The following is a 25,294-nucleotide window of genomic DNA, read 5'->3' as shown; positions in this document are numbered from 1 at the left end:
TTCGAAACCAGCCTCAACATGGAGAAACCCTGTCTCTACTAAAAACACAAAATTAGCCGGGCATGGTGGTGCATGCCTGTAATCCCAGCTACTCAGGAGGGTGAGGCAGGAGAATTGCTTGAACCTGGGGGGCGGAGCACAGCTGTGGTGAGCCAATTTCGTGCCATTGCACTCCAGCCTAGAAGCACTATTGATAATACTCATAAAGTAGAAACCCACGTGTCCATCAACTGAAGAGCAGAAAGCAAAATGTGTTGTTATGCATTCAACAAAATATTCTTCAGCAACGCAATACTGACACATGGTACAATGTGCATATAATATTACACATGAAAATGTTATATCAAATGAAAGAAGTCAGTCATAAAGGTCTACATACTATACAACACTATTTACATGAAACGTCCAGAACAGGCAAACCTAAAGTGGCTGCTAATTGGGATGATGTTTCTTTTGCGAGTATGTTCTAAAACTATATAATGATGATGGTTGTACAATGTTATATACTGAAAACTACTGAATTGTACACTTAAAAATGAAACCTTTAAAAACACCCACGAAAGCATTCAAATCTAAAACTTTTTGCTTTTTTGAGATGGAGTCTCGCTCTGTCACCTAGGCTGGAGTGCAGTGGTACAATCTCGGCTCGCTGAAACCTCCATCTCCTGGTTTCAGGCAATTCTCCTGCCTCAGCCTCCTAAGTAGCAGGGACTACAGGTGTACACCATCATGTGTGGCTGATTTTTGTATTTTTAGTAGAGATGGGGTTTCACCACGCTGGCCAGGCTGGTCTCGAACTCCTGACCTCAGCCTCCCAAAGCACTGGGATTACAGACGTGAGCCACCATGCCTGGCCACCTTTGGGAAATAACTTAAATTTTATTATGCTTTTGGTCAAACTGCAGTGCCTAAGAAAGGTCCAAATGTTCAAGCTAGGACTACAAACAGGTCATTCTGAGATCTACAATGAAGGCTGCGTGATTCATATACTGATGGAAAGTGTAAATTTGTTAACTCTTTTTACTACCGCGAACAGATACACACACACTTGAACTGATTTTCCAATCCTAGTATTCAACGTCAATCCGATGTCACAGTACTGTTGTAAAGAAAAAAAATATATCCATGTGGGAGCGAAAAAATGCCATTCCGTGTGTTAATTCGAATTGCTGAATGAAGAGTAGGTCTCATTTTTCTACCTTGCAACGTTTTCTCTGTATTCAAACTTCAGTGGCCTGAATAAAACCAGAATAGGAACTATGTTAAAACCGAAACGATCAGTTTTCTTCGCTAACAGGGCTCTGTGTGTTTCTGGCCAAGCATCCTGATACCAGCCTTTAATGGAATAAAGAAAGGCTGCAAAGTTGATTTCAACAGCATGTGCACATACACACACATCCAAAAGGCGATTTTGAATCCAAAAATGAGGGCTGCATGATTTATATCCTAATGGAAAGTGTAAATTTGTGAACTCTTTTTACCATATAACTCCGCGGTGAAATCACTGAATGGTTTATTGGCAAGAGCCTCAATAAAAGCTTTTATGAAACATAAATTAACATTTTTAATCCTCCAGTATAAAATATATCCAAGCTAAATGTTTAAATCAAGAAATATATTTATTCATGTTTAGGCTTACATATATGGGATATATTTTCCAAAAGCACTTAAATATGCTATACCTTTCTGCTTCCCTAACAGCTAATACTCAGTTTTAACAGATTGTGGCATAAGCAAATATATGCAAAGTGCACTGCAAACATGCACTTAGCATAGATCGTGGGAACTGTCTTTGTAAATAATTATTAGCTTCAATTAACGTAATTTTTATTACCCAAGTTCCCTCTTCTGAAGCACATAAAAGATGATTTTTAAAGTTCATATAAATTGAATAAAGGGCTCATATGTCAAAGTTATTTTTTATTTATTTATTTTGAGACGGAGTCTGGCACTGTCGCCCGGGGCTGGAGGGCAGTGGCGCGATCTTGACTCACTGCAACGTCCACCTCCCGGGTTCAAGTGATTCTCCTGCCTCAGCCTCCCAAGTAGCTGGGATTACAGGCACCCGCCACGACGCCCAGCTAATTTTTTGTATTTTTAGTAGAGACGGGGTTTCACCGTGTTAGCCAGGATGGTCTCGAACTCCTGACTTCGTGATACGCCCACCTCAGCCTCCCAAAGTGCTGGGATTACAGGCGTGAGCCACCATGCTCGGACCCAAAGTTATTTTATAAATACGTATATAAGAGGATAAATAACTGTATCACTAGTCCTATGTTTGTTTTTACCAGTTGTCTTTTTTTTATTTTTCTTTCTTTTGAGACAAGGTCTCACTTTGTCACCCAAGCTGCAGTGCAGTGATATGACTACAGCTTACTGCAGCCTCAATCTCCTAGGCTCAAGTGATCTTCCCACCTCAGCCTTCCGAGTAGCTGTGACTACAGGTATGTGCCAGCATGCCGAGCTAATTTTTTAAAAAAACCTTTTGTAGAAAAGAGGTCCAGCTTTTCTCATTTATAAATAATACTAAACCGAAATCTTCACAATCTTTGACATCTGATCATTTGCCAAATTGCTATATTTAAAAAGGGGGCAGGATTCTCTATAATGTGCATGTTACTATATATGTATATTTTATATATATATGTTATCTTTATATATTTATATATAAAAATATATTATAAAATATATTATATATATTATATACTGAGTTTTACTTTTAAGACTCTCATATTGTGGTCAGCATTGCCTTCGAGGCATTTTCCCATGTCATTATAGTATAAAAACATTGTTAATGGTTGTGAAACGCCACTAAAGGTTAAATGTTTTAGATTTACAAGCTAGTGGTTTACAAGAGTAATAGAAAAATAAAGAAGGCATTAACCATTCAACTTTCACGTAACTTTTTAGTACACTTGAGTTTATGATTTTTTTTTTAATTCACAGAAAGAGGTTGGGTGTGGTGGCTCATGCCTGTCATCTGAGCACTTTGGGAGGCCGAGGCAGGAGCAACATTTGAGCCCAGGAGTTCAAGACTAGCCTGGGCAACACAGCAGGACCTTACCTCTACAATTTTTTTTTAATTAGTAGGGTGTGGTGGTGCACACCTGCCGTCCCAGCTGCTCAGAAGGCTGGGGAGAAAGGATCACCTGGGCCCAGGAGTACCACCACACTTCAGGCTGGGTGACAGAGATCCTATTACTATTAAAACAAAACAAAACAAATTTCAAATTGGTGAGCAAAGAGACGAAAAAACCCAAAAATTGTGTTCATCAATACGTAAGGAGTGTTTTGATATAACATAAATGTACTGGCATCTCTTCTACTTTGTAGACAAGAGTAAAAAATGAGTGGTTCAGAGATTTGGAGACCAAAAAGGTTCTGTACTTAAGCTCCTCAGTTCCGGGAAGCTGGAAGATCCACCTCACCATTCATGAAAAGAAAACAATGGCTTTCAGCCACCACCACCACCACGCAGACAAAGCCACGGACAGAAAAGGGGTGACCAGCCTTAGCTCAGGAGTTCGTCAAGAGTTAAAAGTTGGCCATTTTGTTTACTGCCTATTTTACTTCTCCCCAACTTTAAGAATGGGTCCTAACCTTCCACCACTTGCTAGACACATACATTCTTAGACGTAATCTCACCTGACTCATAAGCAAAGTCTTCATATTCCTGTAGTTGCTATTTGTAAAGCCTTCAAAGTTACCATCTTAGAAATATTTTTATTTCTAATAAAAATGTTAATTTTTAGATGCAGAAAGTTAAAAAATAAAAAGAGAGTGTGTGCTGGAGGAAAAAAAACGAACGAACAAACTTGAAACATACCATCCTCACCCAAAGGGATAATTTGTCAAGTTCTCTTTTGGTAGCACTACCTACCAGAACAAAGGTGTAACACCAGAACAAAGGTATAACACTTATATAACACTCCAGAACAAAGCAGAATGATCAAGTTTCCTTTCTAAGAGAATCATTTGGGAAAATGAGATCTTTTTCAGACAACATTTTGGACCACAGAGAACAAATTCCCCACTTATTAAGATTTGGGAATGTAAAGAAGCAGGTCCTCTTAAACGGTTACCAAAATATGTATTTCCCTAAGGATTTATAAGGTTAAAAATTAGTAAACATGTGCTGAAAGATGGTCAAAGAACTACTAGGACAAGCTTTGAGGAAAAATTCCAATGCCTTTGGGGAAAAAAGTTTCTAAATCTACTTTCTATATCTTAGCTTAAAAGTGATTGTTTATTCCCCATAGACAAAAAATTCCATTATTTCCTCATGTGAAGAGACACACCTGAAGAACTGAATCATTATATTAATTACAATTACTATCATATAATAGAATTCATTATCATTACCATATTAATGCTAAAAGAAATTTTAGAGATCCAATTCAAACCTCATTTTACAAATGAGGAAACCTCTGAGAAATAAACTGCATGACGTGGCCAAATCAGCTGTCAACGGCAGATGATACAACAGTTGTGTGCCTTATTTCACCAACTGAACTAGAAACTCACTAGAGGCCTATAGAAGAGTAGATGTCTTCTATACCTTCCTATTACCCACAGTGTCTAGCTTGATAATTTGGACTTAATATAGTTAACCTTGTAACACCATATTATCATTATAAAGTCAAGAATGTTTCCAAAAGTAAAACATAAAAGCTGGTTTCATTACTTTATAACCACACAGAACTTAATTTTACTCTTTATTTATGTCAATATACGGCACGCCAGTCCTTTAAGACGTCAACACAAATACAGTTATAATTTATACCTTCCCAAATCATAAAGTAATTATCAATCTTCTTAAAAGTTTTTAAGAACTCACAAGTCACAATAGTAGTTTACTTCTGTAGGCTTTAAAAGTCAAAATATTACCTGATCTTCAACCTCCCTTGAATGAAAAAGATGACATTGGCACATCTAAGCTATCATTTTATGTCATTAAAAATTAAGCAGTTGAGGCCTAGTGTAGTGGCTCAAGCCTGTAATACCAAAACTTCAGGAGGCCGAGGTGGGCGGATCACTTGAGGCCAGGAGTTTGAGACCAGCCTGGCAAACATGGTGAAAACCGCGTCTCTACCAAAAATACAAAAATTAGCCAGGTGTGGTGGCAGGTGCCTGTAATCCCAGCTACTCAGGAGGCCGAGGCACAAGAATCGCTGGAACCCAGGAGTCGGAGGTTGCAGTGAGCCGAGATCACGCCACCGCACTCCAGCCTGGGTGACAGAGCGAGGCTTCGTCTCAAAAACAAAACATAACAAAAACAAAAATTAAGCAGCTGAACAAAATGCCATCAGCAGCATGTATTATAAAAAATATATTCATAAGTCTCCACCTCCTGTTAAAACCATTCAAGGTAGCTAATAGTTCTACTCTAAGCCTCAACTTACTACTATTTTTCATAATTCAAGCTTACATTCTTAAATTTGCTCTTGCAGCCTACCTTTCATCAAACTCAATAACCACCTCAAGCACTGGGTTTAACGGAGCATGTCTACCACCTAGGAACCAAGTAGCCGAGTACCTGATGGTCACTTTCCTAAAAGCATAATGATTTCCCATGAAGTTGTTTAAATAAACAGCAGGAAACTAGAGTTGATTTAATGCATTTCAAAATGGAAGACTATGAAGTAACACAAGTTATACCTTAAATGATTTAGAAAACAAGTATAAATTTGAAATTACATCGTTTTATTCTGAAACAGCATTTCTCTGACTTTAATGTGCCTACAAATCAACTGGGCCTTTGGCTGGTCAACTGACTGATTCAGAAGGCAAGGGTGGGGCCTGAGATTCTACATTTCTATCCTTCTCCCTGGTGATACCGATCCTTCTGGTCCATGGGCCACCTTGGATTACCAAAGATGTGGTCAAGAGCTTTGAGAAATACCTGTCCAGCTGACCAGATCAATAACAACAGTGGCTGTCAGGGCTGGCTGCTTTCACATCCAATGGTACCTTTTTTTTTTTTTTTTTTTTTTTTTTGAGATGAAGTCTTGCTCTGTTGCCCAGGCTGGAGTGCAATCGCGCGATCTTGGCTCACTGAAACCTCCACCTCCCATGTTCAATTCTCTGCCTCAGCCTCCTGAGTAGCTGGGATTACAGGCGCCCACCACGACACCCAGCTAATTTTTTGTGTTTTTAGTAGAGGCAAGGTTTCACCATCTTGGCCAGGCTGGTCTTGAACTCCTGACCTTGCGATCCACATACCTCGGCCTTCCAAAGTGCTGGGATTACAGGCGTGAGCCACCGCGCCCAGCCAGTGCCACTTCTTAAAGTAGATACAGACTTTCCCTACATTAGGACTCTTAATTTATGCTTTTGAATGCTCCTCTCAAGACAGCTCATATTTTGCATCTAGAAGATAACTGGGAATGTTGCTTCCATACCACTTCAGCTTATTCCTTCCCTGTGGAAGGAACTTAATTTGTGTAACACTCCTGACTTTTGATTCACTTCATCCAGGAGAAGTGAAGTGACTTAGTGGATTTTTGTAAATTTATTAAGAATTAGCTGCACAAACTCAGAATGGCCCAACCTTTTTTTTTTTCTCTTGGGAATGAGCTGCCCACCAGGGCCAGGACGAGGGTGCAGTGAGGGAGATACTTGCTGGAGGCATTGAATTTAACACAACACGATTAACAGCCATCCTGGAGCCCGGGGCAAAGGGAAACACTAGTAACTGCGGCTGGCTGGTTACCTAACTCATCTCCTCTTCTTTCTAGCACACAGATAATATGTTTCTATGTGTTTTGCAGGTAATGCTGTGTATTCCAGCCAGCAGAATGTGAGTGGACATCATAGGTACCACCTCTTGAGTCTGGACCACAGAACTCACACATAATCCTTCGCGCTCTTTCTTATGTGACTACACAGATGAACAAAGCAAGCCAAGTGTGGAAACATGTTCAAGATGGAACCACAAGATGGAACAAGCCTGGATCCCTGAATCCCTCCTTGGAGGATTAGTGACCACAAATCATAAATACCCATCTAGATCTCAGCGAGCAAGAAATAAATTATTGTATGTGAAGCTGACTGTTTTAAAGGGTTTTTTGAGGGGGAAAGAAGCGTGATGATAGATACATTCTTAAATACTGTAACTACTTTGAAAGAAGCGAACAGTAGTTAACAACTATGTCATTTTAGTCATCTTTTGTTTCGTCAAAATAAAGATGTTACAGGCCTGCGCTTACTTAATATGAAAACACCATATGATCTACAAATCCTTGGGGATACGGAGAATCAGGGTAGCTGATGACATCTGACCTATCCTCTTACTCACTGATATTGTTCAGAAATCCAAGCTAATAGGTTCTGTTTGCCAAGGAAAGTGGTAATTTCTATGCACTTGCATTTTTATGACAGAACACTGCAAAAAAAAAAAAAAAAAAAGCAATTTCTCTGTACCTGCAGTTTTATGAAAGAAAACCCATTAAACAATAGTTTTTAATAACGCATCCCCTACACACTGAACAATTTCCCTGTTCTGTTTCATCTTTAAATATTCCCCAGGTCTGCTTCTTTTAAGATGTCTTCACACGTTAATCTAGTCCAAGGGCTGGCAAGCCATTTCTGAAAAAGGCCAACATAAAATATCTTAGGCTTTACGGGACGTGCAGTCTGTGCTGCATTTATTCAAGTGTGCTGTTGTAGAATCAAAGACGCCACAGATGATATGGAAATGAACAAGCGCAACTGCATCCCAGGAAAATGATTTACAAAAAACAGGCAGAGGGCCAGATTTGGCCATGGACCGTAGCTTCCTGATCCCTGAACTAGTCTATGCCCTAATCCAGAGGTCTCCAACCTTTTTGGCACCAGGGACTGGCTTCATGGGAGACCATTTTTCTGCGGATCAGGGGGAGGAGGATGATTCAAGCATATTACATTTACTGTACACTTTATTTCTATCATTATTACATTGTAATATATAATCAAATAATTATACAATTCATCAGAATGTAGAATCAGTGGGAGCCCTGAGTTTGTTTTCCTGTAAGTAGACAGTTCTATCTGGGGGTGACGGGAGACAGTGACAGATCACTAAGCATTAGATTCTCATAAGTAGCTCGCAACCTAGACACCTCGCATGTACAGTTCACAATAGGGTTTGCACTCCCAGAAGAATCTGATGCTGCCACTAATGTGATAGGAGGTGGAACTCAGGCGGTAATGCAAGCGATGGGGGGTGGCTGTGAACACAGATGAAGCTCTGCCCTCTCGCCTGCTGCCTACCTCCTGCCGTGCAGCCCAGTTCCTAACAGGCCGTGGCCCAGGAATTGGGGAAGCCAGCCATAAAGAAGGAAAACCAGCTGTCATTGGCCGGGCGGAGTGGCTCACGGCTGTAATCCCAGCACTTCGGGAAACCGAGGCAGGCAGATCGCCTGAGGTCAGGAGTTTGAGACCAGCGTGGTAAAACCGTCTCTACAAAATATACAAAAATTAGCTGGGCATGGTGGCATGCACCTGTAATTCCAGCTACTAGGGCGGCTGAGGCAGAAGAATCGCTTGAACCCGGGAGGCACAAGTTGCAGTGAGCTGAGATTATGCCACTGCACTCTAGCCCGGGCCACAGAGCAAGACTCTGTCTCAAAAAAAAAAAAAAAAAAAAAAAGACTAGCTGTCATGTATACTTCACCATCACTAAAATACAAACACACACACACAGATATATATACATATACATACACACACACACACACACACACACACACAATTCCTTTGGTTTTATTTCTTGGCTCTTTCAGAGACAGGTCAACTCAATTCAAGGACAGTATACTCTCAATTTTCTGGTAAAGTCCATTACTACATCTCTTCATAAAAATAGCCACTCACAAAATCAGATATCACAGGGCTTCTAAATTACCTCACGACAAACAGAAATAGCACCAAAAATTGGTTCTTAGTTTTCATAAATCCTCTCCATTATCATTTAAGTTATTTACTATATGAAATTATATACTTTATATACTATAAAATTATTATATACTACAAATTAAGAGATCTTTATGTTAGCATTAGTTTACCTTTGTTTAAAAAAAAAAAAAGAAGCCAAATTGTGACTTTAGAGGCATTTTAAGACTAGTTGACACTGGGTGCCGATTTAGGGAATTTTTGTCACCAAGTTCAAGTTCGTTACAGCTGTCAAAGATCATAAAACTGAAAGCATACAGTATTAGCAGAAACAAGTTTTATCGGTATCCATGCAATTTTAAAGAGAAGAACAGAAACTTGGCAACCAATGGGTAATTAAATGTCTGCAGAGCATCACATACGAGTACACCCAGTACACAAGTAACCATCATCCTTGGTGAGAATGAGAAAATGTTTAATTCCCACTCATCCCAAAGGTCACACACAAGCCTCATTCCTCCATGAGATCTCCTCCTACTCAACATGGCTATCTTTTTACAAGTCTAATATGCACACCTCTCTCAGCACTTGAATGGAATAACTGTTGCAGCATTTGGGAGTTATTTTTCTTTTAGACATTTGCAGATCTTATCTCAAGGTAACTAACAGCCCAAAGTATTTGTGAGGCAATCTATGCGAACTCTAAACTTACCTTGGTGGCTTATATAAAGTATGCAGAATGCACGGCAGGAGCCTTTGTAAGAAAGTATTATACTGGTTTTCTGGGGGTTTGTTGTCGTTTGGTCTGAGAATGTACTGCTAACCTCTCTTTTGTAAGAGAGAACTGATTTTGACACATATTTTAAAATATGATAGTGCAGAGCTAATGGATGTTAAAATTTTATTTTGTCTTGGTAGGTAGATTGAATTGAGAATCATATTATCAGTGTATCTGAGAATTATATGACCAGCATATTTTAAAATACGGTATCTATTATAATCATATTTTAAAGTATGACAGTGTAGAGCTAATGGATGCTAAAATTTTATTTTCTTGTTTTAGTAGGTAGACTGAATTGAGAATCATATGATCAGTATATCTGAGAATTAGATGACTAGTATATAGTAAGACTGGACACAATCATTTGCCATCTTTTCCTGTTATCATCACATAGTGTGGGTGGGGAGAGTGAACGGAAATCACTCCAGAATAATGATAAATGGTTTTTAAGACTCTGTATTGAATACATTCCAGCTGATAATGACTTTTCTGTTTTCACTTTGGTGGTATCAGCCTCAGGGTAAAAAACATGTATTTATAAAAAACAGTTTCATAAATCTTTTAGTTATAAACAACAAAGTTTTATACGAATGTGTCATTTCATTTCTAGACTGTTGATAATAAGGATTTGGGGCCAATTTTGATATATGAATGTATTGTTTCTACATGCGGTGATTAAAGTTCTCTACTAGCAGTTAAAAAAAAAGAAAGTGAAAGGTGGTGAAAGGGGCTGGGTACAGTGGCTCATGGCTGCAATCCCAAAACATTAGGAGTCCAAGGCAGGAGCAATGCTTGAGGGCCTGGAGTTCGAGACTAGCCTGGGCAACACAGCAAGACCCCCATCTCTTTAAAAAAAAAAAAAAATCAGCCAGGCATGGTGGTGCACACCTATGGTCCCAGCTACTCTGAAGGCTGAGGGCAGGAGGACTGCCTGAACCCAGGAGTTCGAGGTTGCAGTGAGCCATGACCAAGCCACTGCACTCCAGCCTGGGTGACAGAGCAAGACCCTGTTTCTTAAAAGAAAAGAAAAAAAAAAGGTGTGAAAGAGACTGAAGTGCAGTAAGATGCTCCAAGTTTGGGGGTTGGGGAACATGAAGATAAAAAAAGGCAACAGTTTGGTCAGCTCAAGAGTTTGGCTTCTACTCTGAGGCAATGTGAGTCTGCCAAAGAAGTTATGATGGAGACGGATGCTTCAAACTGGCTGAAGGTGGAAGACCTAGTGAGGAGAGACTGGACGCACGAAACTGCTAGGGCAGATGTGAACCCCTGGCAGTGGCAGCAAGAGGCAAGGGAGAGGACAAGCCAGACATGCTTAAAAGGCCACTGCTGTGTCCTCTGCACCGAGCAGCAGAGATGCTGGCACACAATATGTGCCCAATACAGGTCTGTTGAATTAAACATTATTTTAAAAGACTACTTTACTTTCATTAATATTTAAAGAAGGAAGCCACAGCAGATAGTATCGGAGAGCTGTATAAATAATCTATCACATTCTAGAGAGATACACAAAGGATTTACGCTTTGAGTATAAACTAGGAGAGTTTTAGAATGTTCTCCCTTCTCTTTCTTCAAATAAACTAATTTGTGAGCGTAGGATATTAATTCTGGATGTTCTAGGGCCTCAAAGGTCTTTTACTCAATCCAAAACAAATAAAAGAGAGGTTCAAAGAATGAATAAGAGATCTGGGTTAAAATGAATAATTTATTAAGCATAGAGACAGATACTAGTTTAATTATCTAAGGAAAAGTAATTTGCTTCTTTCTAAAACACACACATTTAAGACTTTTTAAAAGAAAATCATATACAACAAAGAAAGCTATGAGAGAAACTCTGTTTATGCCATGGTTAAAAAAAAAAAAAAATCAAAATGACCTCAACAAACATGTATCATCCCCTTTCCCTACCCACCCTCAAAGCCACATGAGGTTTGTATTTAAAACATCTTTAAGAGCCTTTTTGCAGTAATTAGAATATTTTTTATAGATATAGTCAAAAATTACCAAGTGTCTTATAAGCAGATAGAATTCCCCTACCTCCAAAATAAAAAACAAAAACAAAAAACAAACAAACAAAAAAAACCATTACAAGACCACCAGCAGAGAAGAGAGAGTCCTGGTGGGCAGATGGCATTCCACAGTTCTCTAAAACTGCTATCAAACACACCAGAAAAGTAAAAGAACCATCCAAAAAATCATTTTTACACCAATAAATAAAGATTAAACAATTAATGGTATTTTGTTTACACTTCTGGAGTAGAGTTTTCGGGGGTTTTTTGTTTTTGTTTTTTTAATATGTTTACAATTTAAATGGGCATTGGAGTGGAAAACTGACTTACTCTGTCAACAGCACGGTATAGTCAGTTTGTCTTAGATAATTCACACTATGCAATTAAAAAGCCTTTGCAAGAGCAAGCCCCCAGTTGATGAGGACAAGGACAGCACCCCTGAAGGAGAAGCTCCCAGCAACGCCTGCAGGAAGTATAAAGATACAAGACAAAGTCAATTAACTGACCTACTGAGGTTCAAGAATTCTGATTCCTCAAGTTCATTCCAAAAAATGCTTTCATTCCAATTTTTTTTTCTCTCAACAACTTCCTAAAACCTCCAAGCCAGCATGTGGAAGACCCCACACATTCACAAACTCTTAAAACTGCATTTCTGAAGGCTTAGTCAGTAATCTTAACAAGGAAAATGGTTGAACATTTTCAGGGCATCCTATATTCTTTAAACATATCATAAAAGCAGCAGAAATAACAAAGTTGTCTTTCCCTCAATCCTCATCTCTTGTTGACAAGACAGCACGAAAGCCAAATTGCCAAGTTTAAAATGCTCAGATCATTTTCATTCATAAGCACTCAAGTAGTTTCAGTTTTCTTCTCTCTCAGCAGACCCATTGCCACACTCTTTGCTTACATCCACACACACACAGACACATACACACACACACACACACAGACACACACACACACAGACACATACACACACACACACAGACACATACACACACACAGACACATACACACACACACAGATACACACACACACACGGGGGGGAAGCACTACAATCAGAATCACAATGCAAAGGTGACAAATAAGCAAGGTTCTAGACACTTCAGATGGCATATAAGTATATAATACATAATAATTTCCGCCGCACTCCATACAATTGTTGGCGTAACCATAAAATAACCATAGTCAGGTATAATAATATACAACATGTTTACATGTTGCTTAATGAGAGTTTTTGTACTGGATACTTTAACCCAAAGCAGAGCACTACATTTGACTGTCATCCTTTCCAAAAAGTGCATAAGGGTGTACTCACTTTTCTGCATAATAATCTTTGCATTTTCAAACATTCTAAATTTAGCCTGAAGTAGGGGCAACCCAATAAAGTATGATAAATACCACAAACAAAATATAAGCAGGTGGAAAGCATCTAAGATTTAACGAGCAGCTTTAAAAAAAAAATCACTTTTGAAACTTGAGTGGTTTTAATTTAAATGCCCCAAATCAACCATACCAAGCTAACTTACCTACAGTCCTCAGAGTATCAGAACCAACTGCTATAAACGTTAAGATACGTCTTATTTAAGTTAGCTGTCCAAACAAACATTTTTAATGCCTTTGGTTGCACCTAAGAGACTGTCTTTTTCATGGAGCAATGCAGAAACTACAACCAGACTAAAGGAAATCCAAACACCAGACCATACACCGACGCCTCTCTGGGGACTATGATTATTCAAAGACCAGCTCAGCCTGGCAGCAGTAATAGGGCTGAGTGTAATGACTTTTTTTTTTCTTCCAAACTGAAGAATTTTCCTTGGACTCTCTGCCATTGAAACATCACAGACTTCTCTGACGCTTTATAGGCAGAAAACTTGTACGCAGATGTTTCTTGGTTATACTATACACATCACTTACAGTAAAACTGAAAACAAACAAAAACACGACAAGCTCTTCAAGCAATTTTCAGACCATGTCTGAAAACAGAAGGGACTTTTGCCTGTCAGATTAAATCAGCGTTCACTGTGGCTGGCTGACTGCTTCTGGATTAAAGAAACTGGAATATTCCAGTGATCTGGATAATACAAAAGAAAAAAAGTTTTTTTTTTTGTTTTTGTTTTTGAGACGGAGTCTCGCTCTGTCACCCAGGCTGGAGTACAGTGGCCCGATCTCAGCTCACTGCAAGCTCCGTCTCCCAGGTTCACGCCATTCTCCTGCCTCAGCCTCCCGAGTAGCTGGGACTACAGGCGCCCGCCACCTCGCCCGGCTAGTTTTTTGTATTTTTAGTAGAGACAGGGTTTCACCGTGTTAGCCAGGATGGTCTCGATCTCCTGACCTCGTGATCCGCCCGTCTCGGCCTCCCAAAGTGCTGGGATTACAGGCTTGAGCCACCGCGCCCGGCCTAAGAAAAAAAGTTTTAAAGGTAAGTTGTTACGTCTGCATCTATAACATTACTGGAATTTAGATTTAAGGAAAAACCTTCATTAACCTGGCTACAATTTTACTTCTCATTTCCTTGACTAATTACCTATACCAATAAATTCTTAGGAGTGTCATATCCTTTAAACTTAGGAAGTTCAGACTGCTCAAAAATTCTCAAGTTAATAATAAATACAATAATCTGCGTAAGGAAAAGTTCCTGAAAGATACATACCGTCTCATTAGCAGTGGTTCACCATCTCAGGTCAGTGATGAGGAATCAGAGGCACGGGCATCTTCTGCATTGTAAGTTTGCTTTACACATTTACATAATGATTTAAATATTTATAATTACTTTTGGAATTTTATTCAAATATCAAAACATTAAAACATATTTATGCTCCAATGGAATCAAATACATGCTTCATGGACTGAACTTTTCAAGTCAACATTCCTTTCACAGACACCGCAATTCAAAGATCTGGAAATCTTTTATTCAGAATCTTGGGCCAGCATATCTGCTCTCAGCAATGTGAATAACTAGTGTCATCAAAGCTGTTACTTTACAAAATAGTCAGTGTAGTCCCTAAATAAAACGTCTTTCAAATTCCAACAACAGATTGTCTAAACCAGACACCTGAAATGCATGCCAAGAAGTCTTGCAAGCAGGCAGTCTACACATGAAAACAAACCCTACAATAGATTCGCTTGAAATTCAATACAACTCTTACAACAAAGACAATTTTACTATTTTCCTATAAACAGGGTCCACTTGTGGAAAAGACATTGACTCACATGGATAATTCATCTTCCAGTGTTTAGAGTGGCTGAGTTCATTTAACCCAATCTACTAGATCTACATGTGAGAAAACTGAGGTCTAGAGAAAAGAAGTTACGATTTCTAGTAGTGTCTACTGCATAACTCTAGGAGTCACCATTCACACCGCATTCTATGGACAGAAACTTCACTGGTCCATTTAAAGATGATTGCCACCGTGCCCCTAGAATTGTGCAGGGTAGCGGCCTAGATGACTTTTAAGATCACACAATTATTTAGAGGCAGAATCAGGATCAGAATTATCTCCCATCTCTTCTTTAGTTTACCGTCATCTTGCCTCATAAATGTATGAAATAAAGCAAAATACAAGAGCATTTAGGATAAAACTCTAATTTTTATCCTTTTTAAAACCTGTGCATTTAGCCACCTTAGGTGAAATGGCATCAATACCGCAGACTAATCCTGCCTTCAGAACATCATATTAAAAGGAATGCCTATAGAAACGAGACACACACGTACAAAACAAAATAACTGAAACATTTAAAGATGTCCTACACCAATACACTATATTAAATACTTTGTGTCCCAAAGCTACAGGTGAAAACAAGAATATTTCACTTGTATTATCCAAACTTGAATCCCTATTGTTTTCAATATCCCTACTGACTGTACCACAGAGGATTTAAATAAAGAGATTCATAATTATGACTGTCATATTACATCTGCTAAAACGTAATTATCTGGCCCTGCTTCCCAGTAGAAGAGGCCAGTGTACTCTGTACTGATGTCATACCAAGGAAGCACTTTTGGCTCCAATCACTGATGCCAATTAAGATAAGAAACCAGTACATTCAGTACTCTAGTGGGCTGTTGCAAAGCAGATTAACTTTTCCTACAAAGAGAAACTAGGCCCAAAACCAGACACAGTATGTTCAACTTCTTTTTATAACCTGCTATCATTCAATGTGAAAGAAAACCTAGGCACTAAGTAAAAGCATTTCAGATCATTACTTTGTAAACAGCCAGAGCAGTTCTTCTAATTTCTGAAACCACCACCCGTGATTCAGCACCAAAAAAACACAAAGGAATAAAAGGTAATGAGAAACCATATGAACATAACGTGCCCTTGAAAAGCACTGGCATGGAAATGACTTGAAGATTATATAACCAGAGTAATCCATATTAGAGAATCAAAAGGAGATTACACTCCCAAAGATACATTCAGAACAAAAGCTACTATGAACTAAATTATCCTGCTAGTTTCCTCAGTTCATGCAATATACACACACGTACAACCTCCCCCTCACTTTCACCTAGTTGGGATGAGAAGTTAACTTAGGCTGAACAACTATTATTTCTCTTTACTCCTAGTATGACAGAGAGGATCCAAGGGAAAAAAAGTTGTACAGTAAAATATAAAGATTACGAATCAGAGCCCCAAGGAAAATAAAAGATTGTATTAAATATCACTGCAAATCAATGTCCCTGAATCGAACTTTTCAAATATTTTGCAGTGTCTCAGATCGCCATATGTAGTGCAGCAATGGGGGAAGAGTCTTCAAGAGTCATGCTAGCCACACTGTCATTAGAGGTGGCCTAGAGATGCTCTGGGGTTAACTGAAACAAGCCAAAAAGCCCAGTGTCTATATCAATGGCCTTCCTATACAAAGGCAAATCTAGGGTAAGATACCTCACTTTGATGTATATGTATGTGTTCTGTCGCTACACCATAGACTGGGTAACTTATAAGCCATCAAAGTTCATTTAGGTCAGGGTTCTGCAGATTGAAAGTCCAAGAGCACAAAACTGGTGTCTGGTGAGGGCCCTCCTGCTGTGTCATAACATGGCGAAGGGCATCATACAGTGAGAGAGTAAAAGCCTGCCAACTCAGGTCTCTCTTCTTACAAAGCCACCAGTCTCATCATGGGGGCCACATCCGATGAACTCATCTAAATCTAATTACCTCCCAAAGACTCCACCTCCAAACATATAAAATTTGGGAGTCACATTCAAATCACAGCAATGGAGCACCAAAATCCCACAGGGTCTTTCCAGGAAGAACTCTGACACGTCCCTCATCACTCCTGTCTATGTCAACCAGCTTGGACACACATCTACACATGCATGTATCAATGACTAGCATTTCTGAGGTGGAAGCTAGGGCCCAAAGCACACTATATGTAAATAGGACTAGGAGGTAAACCTAACCATTCCAACGTCCATGTTCTTCCCCGTCGTGCAGCCCTCACACCTACATTCCCTCCTTCAGCTCCCTCACCTCATTATGTGACCTTAACAATCCTGCTGGTAAAGGCAATCCCCAACCCACAAGCACATAATCTTCCAAAGTTTGCTTGGAGATTTATTTAACTCAAAGCTCATTTTCCTAGATAAATGCTACTAACAGCATTTCTCTCTTAATAGCATTCTGTTAAGAAGCTCCCAGGCTGCCCTCCAATCTGAAACCCATTTAAACCACAAAGCAGCTACTACTAGTTTGGGAAAAAAAATAGCCCTTAACATCTGCATAAAGGCCTAAAAGCTGAACACCAGTTAAGACTTGGTTTCGATGTGGATAAAAGAATCAAAGGTGTTGCTTTTCCTACTTGATTCTGGCTCCTACCACCTCAGTATCAAATCAGAAGAGGGTAAGGACTGGGGAAGAAAATGAAAGTTAGTTTAGCACTTTCTAAAAGGTAAAGAAAAGAAAGGGGAGGTGACACCACCAGCCACTGGGGTGAATCTCATGAGAAGATGCTCAACATCATCAGTCTTTAGCAAGATGCAAATCAAAACCACAATAAGATACCACTTCACACTCGTTAGAACGCCTATGATCAAAATGCTGGTGAGGATGTGGAGAAACTGGAATGTCCTCGCATTGCTTGTGGAAATGTAACATGGTGCAGCAGCTGTGGAAAATAATTCCGTGGTTCCTCAAAGAGATAAACATAGAATTGCCATCTGATCAAGCATTCCACTGTTACACCCCCAAAACTAGAAAATAGAAACTCCAAGAGATATTTGTACACCCACGTTCACAGCAGCAGTGTTTACAATAATCAAAAAGTGGACACCACTGACAGACGAGTGGATAAACAAAATGTGATCTATACATAAAATGGAATATTATTCAGCCATAAAAAGGAAAGAAATTCTGTTACATGCTGCAACATGGCTGAACCCTGAAAATATAATAAGTCAAAAACAAAAAAAACAGAAAAGGACAAACATTGGATGATTCCACTTAAAGTACCTGGAGTAGTCAAATGAATAAAGACAGAAAGTCAATTCGAGGTTAACAGGGGCTGCGGGAGGGGAACACGGGGAGCTACTGTTAAATGGGTACACTTTCTGTGTGGGATGATGAAAAAGTTCTGAAAACATTGGTGATAGATGCACAACTTTGCGATGGTACTTAATGCCACTGAACTGTACATTCAAAAACGGTTTAAAATGTAAATTTTACGTTATATCTCTTTTACCTTTAAAAAAAAAAAACAAGCAACACCACAAACTACAAGAGTCAGAGCTAACAGCTTCACCTCACAATACCTCAACTTTCGCAAACTACAGAATAGGAGAAAAATATCGTACCACCTCTGGGATCTTGAAATCCCAGAGTATCTGTAGACCTCAAATGCTAAATCCTCAAATGCAAAGCCACCACAGGACAGCGAGCATCACCCCCTACACACCTGCCAGGTGGAAGTTTTTCTAAGCTAGACGGTCACACAGAAAGCAGCCATGCGTACACATGAGCAAGTTTCCTAAGTTTACAAGTTCTGTTGTTCAAATCTTCAATAAAATTCTCAGTCTATTAAGTATCATAAAAGAGACATTATTTCATAGAAGAGTAAAATTATCACAGTAACCACAGCAGTATGCTGACAAAGATGTTTTTGATGTAAAAGATGTTTTAGAATACATTACTAGGACAAACATCTGGACCCATGGCCACCAGACATTGGGCAAACAGAGCTCAGGTACAGACTCCTGGTGAGGCAGCCTGGGCAACCTGAGTGACCCCAGTAGGGGCCTAAAAATAAAAGTGACCACAAGACACACAGCCCGATACTGAGTTGCATGACTACGCACGCATTTCAGGGTTAAGTCAAGGTGCTTAGGTTCCTACTGGGCCACCAAGCCATTCAGCACCAGTGCTGGTCTCATTTGCAGGCAAAGAGTGACACAACTACCTCTTCACGGAACACTCCCAGGCAAGGCCCACTTAATAAGGAGGTCCTTCTGCAGGGTCAAACCAACCTCAGAATGCGCCATGGTGCTGAGCGGTCTTTAAAACTTGCTTGTATTTGCAGTCAGTCAACCGCAGATTGAACATAGTCGGGAGAAAAAGAAATGTAACAATAAAAAATACAGTATAACAAAACTAATATAAATGTATTTACATAGCACTTACATTAGGTATTAAAAGTAATCTAGAGATGATTTACAGTCTGGAAGGATGTATCCTTTATAGGCAAATAGTACGATATTTTATATAAGAAACTTGAGCATTCTCAGACTTTGGTATTGACAGTGGAGGCAAGGGTGATCCTGGTAACAATCCCAGCAGAGACCTACGGACAATACACAGAAGTCTCAGATAGGAGGCCCGGTGCAGTCACGCCTGTAATCCCAGCATTTTGGGAGGCCAAGGTGGGTGGATCACCTGAGCTCAGGAGTTCACCAGCCTGTCCAACATGGTGAAACTCTGTCTCTACTAAATATACAAAAATTAGCCAGGCATTGTGGCGCATGTCTGTAGTCTCAGCTACTTGGGAGGCTGAGGCAGCAGAATCACTTGAACTCGGGAGGTGGAGGTTGTAGTGAGCTGAGATTGCACCACGGCACTTCTGCCTCGGTGACTGAGACTCAGTCTTAAAAAAAAAAAAAAAAATTAAAAATCTCAGATACAAGGCTTACATAAAGCAAGCATTCAATAAATGTTGACTGTAAATTAGATTTTCTTTCCTATTAAACATCACTCATAGGTGACAATGAGTGATATTTAATCACTACTAACAACTATTTTCATATCTAAATACAAATTTAAGGAAATAAATGTGTAATACTCCCTGGACTCTCTCCTAAGACCTAATTTTAACTGCGCTTTTGGAGAGCAATTTCAACAGCTGTAAGACTTGATTTCATGGTATCTTACTTAAAATGGAAAACCTGGGTGTGGGCTTAGCTCACAATAACCCGCTTTCTCTGAACACAGCCCCTCCTACTCACTGAGGTGGGTTCCACTAAATGAACTAGTGAATTAGCCCTCGTGCAGACACTTAACTCTAATAGTATGTGATTTTCCCACCACCCGCATTTGGATTTGAAACAGGTGGTCAGGGCCAGGCACAGTGGCTCATGCTTGTAATCCCAGCACTTTGGGAGGCCAAGGTGGTTGGATAACCTGAGGTCAGGAGTTCGAGACCAGCCTGGCCAACATGACAAAATTCCGTCTCTACTAAAAGCACAAAAAAAGAAAAATTAGCCAGGCGTGGTGGCACACACCTGTAATCCCAGGTACTTGTAGGCTGAGGCAGGAGAATTGCTTGAACCCAGGAGGTAGAGGCTACAGTGAGCAGAGATCACACAACTGTACTCCAGCTTGGGTGACAGAGTGAGACACTGTTTAAAAAAAAAAAAAAAAAGTAGTCAGGCACAGTGTGTCCCTGGAACTAAAGAACATAAATCCAGGGGCTGTGCATCAGCCACCTTCTCCACACACCCAGAAGCAGAGAAAGCAAATCTCTACAGACATGGATGGGACCAATGTACCAAGAGGAACAGAAATGAAAAACAGCGAGGGTTAGACTGCCTCACTGACTTGGTTCCTGAGAACCTGCCAGACACTGAGTTCTTAAAAGGACTCCATATCCTTATCACACCTATCCACTTTTTGCCCCTATTTGCTTGAATTTTTATGACTTTCGATTAAGAGTCTTAAGTAAACTACTGTCAGAAATTTATTATAGGAAATATTTGAGATTTTCAGTATATTTTCCACATCTGTGAAGACTTAGAAATGAAAATGTTGACAACAAGGAATTAGAAAATTACACTACAGTAATTCAATAAAATACAACTATTTATATACTATGCAGTTTACAAAACTAGGAAAACTATTTCTGTTTTATGATTACTGCTACGTAAAATATGTAAAAAAAAAAAAAAAAGCAACACAGGAAAATAAAAACAGATGTGGGTGGGGGTATGGAGCTGTGGGTTACTGACGCCATTTTAATATCTTGTCTGTGTTATTAAACTAGGAAGAAAAATCTAATCACCAAAAACTAGAAATAACCCAAATGCCCATCACTGGTAGATTTTTTTTTCTAATTGTGGTACATTCATATGACGAAATACCACTCCACAACAGAAAGGTAAACCACTGACACACAAACCACACAGATGTATCTCAAACACATATGCTAAGCAAAAGATGTCACACACAAAAGGCTCCGCACTGTACAACTACATTTATATAATATTCTGGAAAGGCCAATCTAAGGGAACGGGACTGGTGTTTGCCTAAGAATGGGCAAAGACTGAAAGGGACACAAGGAAACTTTGAAATAATGAAAATCTATTTCGTTGACTGTGGTTGGTGGTTGCACGGCTACATGTGTTTGTCAAAATTCATTGTACTATACACCCAAAAAGTGCAAATTTTGCTACATGTAAATTATACCTCAATAAACCAGACTTAAAAATAAAGAGGAGGGCCGGTGTGGTGGCTCATGCCTATAATCCCAGCACTTTGGAGGGAGGAGGCAGGTGGATCGCTGGAGCCCAGGGGTTCGAGATCAGCCTCAGCAACATGGTGAAACCCTGTCTCTACCAAAAAATACAAAAATTAGTCAGGTGTGGTGGTGGGTGCCTGTAGTCCCAGCTACTTGGGAGGGTGAAGTGGGATGATAGTTTGGGCCCCGGAGCGGGAGGCTGCAGTGAGCTGAGACAGCACCACTGCACTCCAGCCAGGGTGGCCAAGTAAGACCCTATCTCCAAAAACATATAAAAATAAAAACAAAGAAGACACTGAGCTCAGACACCAAACCAAAGCTACTGAGGCACCTGTAAGGTGTCTGTTTTATAATACTGGATGACATTCATTCATCAAATGTACTGAGTGCCCATCTTACGCTGAATGCTCTGCTATGAGATAGTACAGAGTAAACGAAATAGACAAAAAAAATAGACACAACTACATAAACAAACTACAGGTCACACAGAAAAGCATGGATGTTCTGATTGCTATTATGGGAGCAGCAGTCAGGGAAGGCCTCTGTGAACAAGTCACACAAGCTTAGACCCCAGGAACAAGTAGTAGGTAAGAAGGCAGAGATTGGAAAGGTTTCTAAATGTGTCATTACAGCAGTAGTTAATAGCAACTCAACTGTTTCAACACATGAGGCATGGTTACAGTTTACTAGTTTGCTACGATAAGGATTAGGGCCTCCTACATAAAAAGCCCTAGTAAATGAAGGTCTTTTTTTTTTTTTTTTTTTTTTTGAGACGGAGTCTTGCTCTGTCACCCAGGCTGGAGTGCAGTGGCCGGATCTCAGCTCACTGCAAGCTCCACCTCCCGGGTTCCCGCCATTCTCCTGCCTCAGCCTCCCAAGTAGCTGGGACTACAGGTGCCCGCCGCCCCGCGCCGGCTAGTTTTTTGTATTTTTTTTTTTTAGTAGAGACGGGGTTTCACCGTGTTAGCCAGGATGGTCTCGATCTCCTGACCTCGTGATCCGCCCGTCTCGGCCTCCCAAAGTGCTGGGATTACAGACTTGAGCCACCGCGCCCGGCCAAATGAAGGTCTTAAAACAGTCTACAGACAGTGACCAGGAGACGTTATGATGTGTTTTGGATTTCAGGGACCGTCAAGGAGTAGGTTCCTCCAATCCTTCTCAATATTTCAAAAATGATCAACACATGTATGTATTTCCCTGAAAGGAGGTTGCCTATGGGTAAGCTAAAATCCATGTTCTGGTGTTTAAAAGACTGTTGTATTTGTTCTTACTTCTGGCTGAATTTGCCATGATTTATTTAACAAGGTTTCCTGAAGCTTGTCAATGTTTCTAAATGATAATCACACTCACTCATTCTCTCTCTCACCCAAAAACTGGACAAAATGGTCCCGGTTTGACAAAACTAAAACCTCTTCACACTACGGGAAGCCAGCTTGAGGAAGGCCCCCTTCACCTGGCTTCAGAGGCCCTACTCTCTCTTGGTTTTCCTCCTGAACGCACAGACTTCTCTTTGGCAAATGCTTCTGAGAGATGATTCTTTGATCAACCTCTAGCGTTGGAGGGGGGCGGGGGCAGGGCCCAGCCCCTCATTCCTTCTCTTCCTTCACTCACTCTTGTTTCAAATATGCTCTGATAACAATTCCCACAAGCCCATCTCTGGCACTGATCTTTCCCGAAAGCTCCAGGGTGGACTTCTCAACTGTCAACGCCACGTCTCCATTTACATGTTTACCAGGAATCTCTGACACGGGTTGGATGTGGGTCCCCTCCAAATCTCATGTTGAAATGTGATCCCCAGTGGTAGAGGTGGGGCCTGGTGGGAGGTGACTGGGTTATGGGGGCGGATCCCTCACGAGAGGCCTGGAGCTGGCCACAAGAGGGAGTCAGTTCTTGCAACATATGGTTGTTGAAAAGCGTGTGGCAGCTGACTCTGGGCACACTTCCTATGGCTTAGCCCTGCTCTGCAAGGGACAGCCATAAAAAAAAAAGTGTGGTACCTCCCCTGTCCCCTTGCTCCTGCTCTCACCATGTGACATGCCAGGCCCCTGCTGCCTTCTGCCATGATTGGAAGCTGCCTGAGGCCTCATCAGAAGCACATGCCAGCAACATGCTTCCTGTACAGCCCGCACAATTAACCCTCTTTCCTATATACATTACCCAGCCTTAGGTATTTCATTCTAGCAATGCAAGAACAGTCTGATACAATCTCAAGCTTCAAGTCTAAAAGGGAACTCTGGGCTTCCAGACCCCCGCCCATTTCCTTCTTGTACCAGTGTTCCTGGTTTTCAATAAAAGACACCATGAATGTACCTCGAGCCAAAAACCCAGGAGTCAGCAATAAGCTGCCTCTTTCCCTCTGTCCCCAGCAGCACCTCCAATAGGCACGGCCTTCAAAATACATTTCAAACGCAACCATTCCTCCCCTTCACTGTTATCCCCGGCCCAAGCCACCACTCTCTCTCTCTCTGGGACTACTACTAGACAAATCGTGAGCCCCTGCCTCCTTACAATATATTCTCAAAACAGTGACCAGAGTCATCCCTCTGAATTGTACTCAGTTCCTGCCATCCCTCGGTCCAAGCCTTCTTGTATCACACCTAATACAAAAAAGGGACCCAGTGGCCTAAAACAATAATTAGCAACAGACTAACCTTTCTGCAAAAGGTGACATGAGGCAGCATCAAAGGCAAGGGAGTGCTCACTGCCACCACAAATCAGATGACACAGCCTACACGTCACAGTCAATCCTGAGGGCCTGTGGAAGAATCTCTGAAAATCAATGACATTTCATTCCTCAATCAATAGGTGTTCAAACAGAATTATCTCCTCTTACCTAATCAGGTCTCCACACTTACCCTGAAGACTTCAAGGGATAAGAGTGCTCCTGGTTTTTGACCACTGATTATTTACTTGCACAGCTACTCAAGGGATCTGATTCCACCTAAAATGGAACCAAGGAGTCTCGAAAAGAAATACTATGTTTCAAATATCTTACAGCCAATCAGCAAACAGCTACCATTCTGAAAAGATTGTCTCAATTTCCAATCCAAGTTTCTTCTAGCCCATATGACTTCAACATACAATCTGTACCATATTGTATCCAAAGAGTTATTACTCAGAATGTGAAATAATCCTCCCCTAAATTTCAACTTAAAATGTGTAGTCTTTGTTTAAATGGCCTGTTGTCTGCAAGTTTTGAAACAAGGCTTCACTTTGTGTTCAAAGGCAGTATAAGGAAACAAGACAAGTTACTGTTTCAACTCCTCTGACAGTGATTCACATTAAACACAAGAGTTTCTTACAAATTAGAATTATCCAGAAATATATCCCGGTAAGCCTGGCCTCATAAAAAGACTGACTTCAATATTTACTTTCATTTCTAAAATTTTTTCAATCAACCACTAAGACTTCTACCTCCCCCTACACAAGCCAAGAAGAAATGCTGGCTCCTCCCTGCACGGGCCACACCTGTCTTTAGCCAGCACCCCTTTCCCACTCGACGGCCTCCTGCCCCCCTCATGTGATCAACTTCTGGCATCAGGAAGGCAGCGGTGGCTCTGTGCCATGAGGTCCCTCTTTGTAGGCTGTGGCTATTTTTAGACTGGCAGCCCCTCTGATTCCTAACTTGGCCCTAGATAATCATGAGGCAGCCTTTAGAGAGCAACCCGTCAGAAGCCAGGCAGGTCCCCGTGGGAT

At 40.5% G+C, this 25,294-nt stretch overlaps 1 protein-coding gene across 10 annotated transcripts in view; it reads right to left on the bottom strand.

Annotated features, from left to right (window-relative positions):
• LOC105463733 (microtubule associated scaffold protein 1) overlaps positions 1 to 25,294 on the bottom strand; it is a 166,469-nt gene that overhangs the window by 115,658 nt on the left and 25,517 nt on the right. Inside the window, exon 1 of one of the 10 annotated variants that reach the window (XM_071068576.1) lies at positions 20,367 to 20,462. The exons of 6 other annotated variants lie outside the window; for them this stretch is intronic. The gene's annotated coding sequence lies outside the window, so the exon portion shown is untranslated. Of the gene's footprint in view, positions 1 to 1,044; positions 1,068 to 19,118; positions 19,137 to 20,366; positions 20,463 to 25,294 lie in introns of those variants that run through there. 3 more of the 10 variants (XM_071068577.1, XM_071068582.1, XM_071068578.1) reach the window with 3 other exon arrangements.

The sequence above is a fragment of the Macaca nemestrina genome, chromosome 8 (genome assembly GCF_043159975.1).
Source record: "Macaca nemestrina isolate mMacNem1 chromosome 8, mMacNem.hap1, whole genome shotgun sequence".
NCBI lineage: Eukaryota > Metazoa > Chordata > Mammalia > Primates > Cercopithecidae > Macaca > Macaca nemestrina.
The sequence above is the reverse complement of the archived record's forward strand: the minus strand, read 5'-3'. Positions and strand labels throughout refer to the sequence as shown.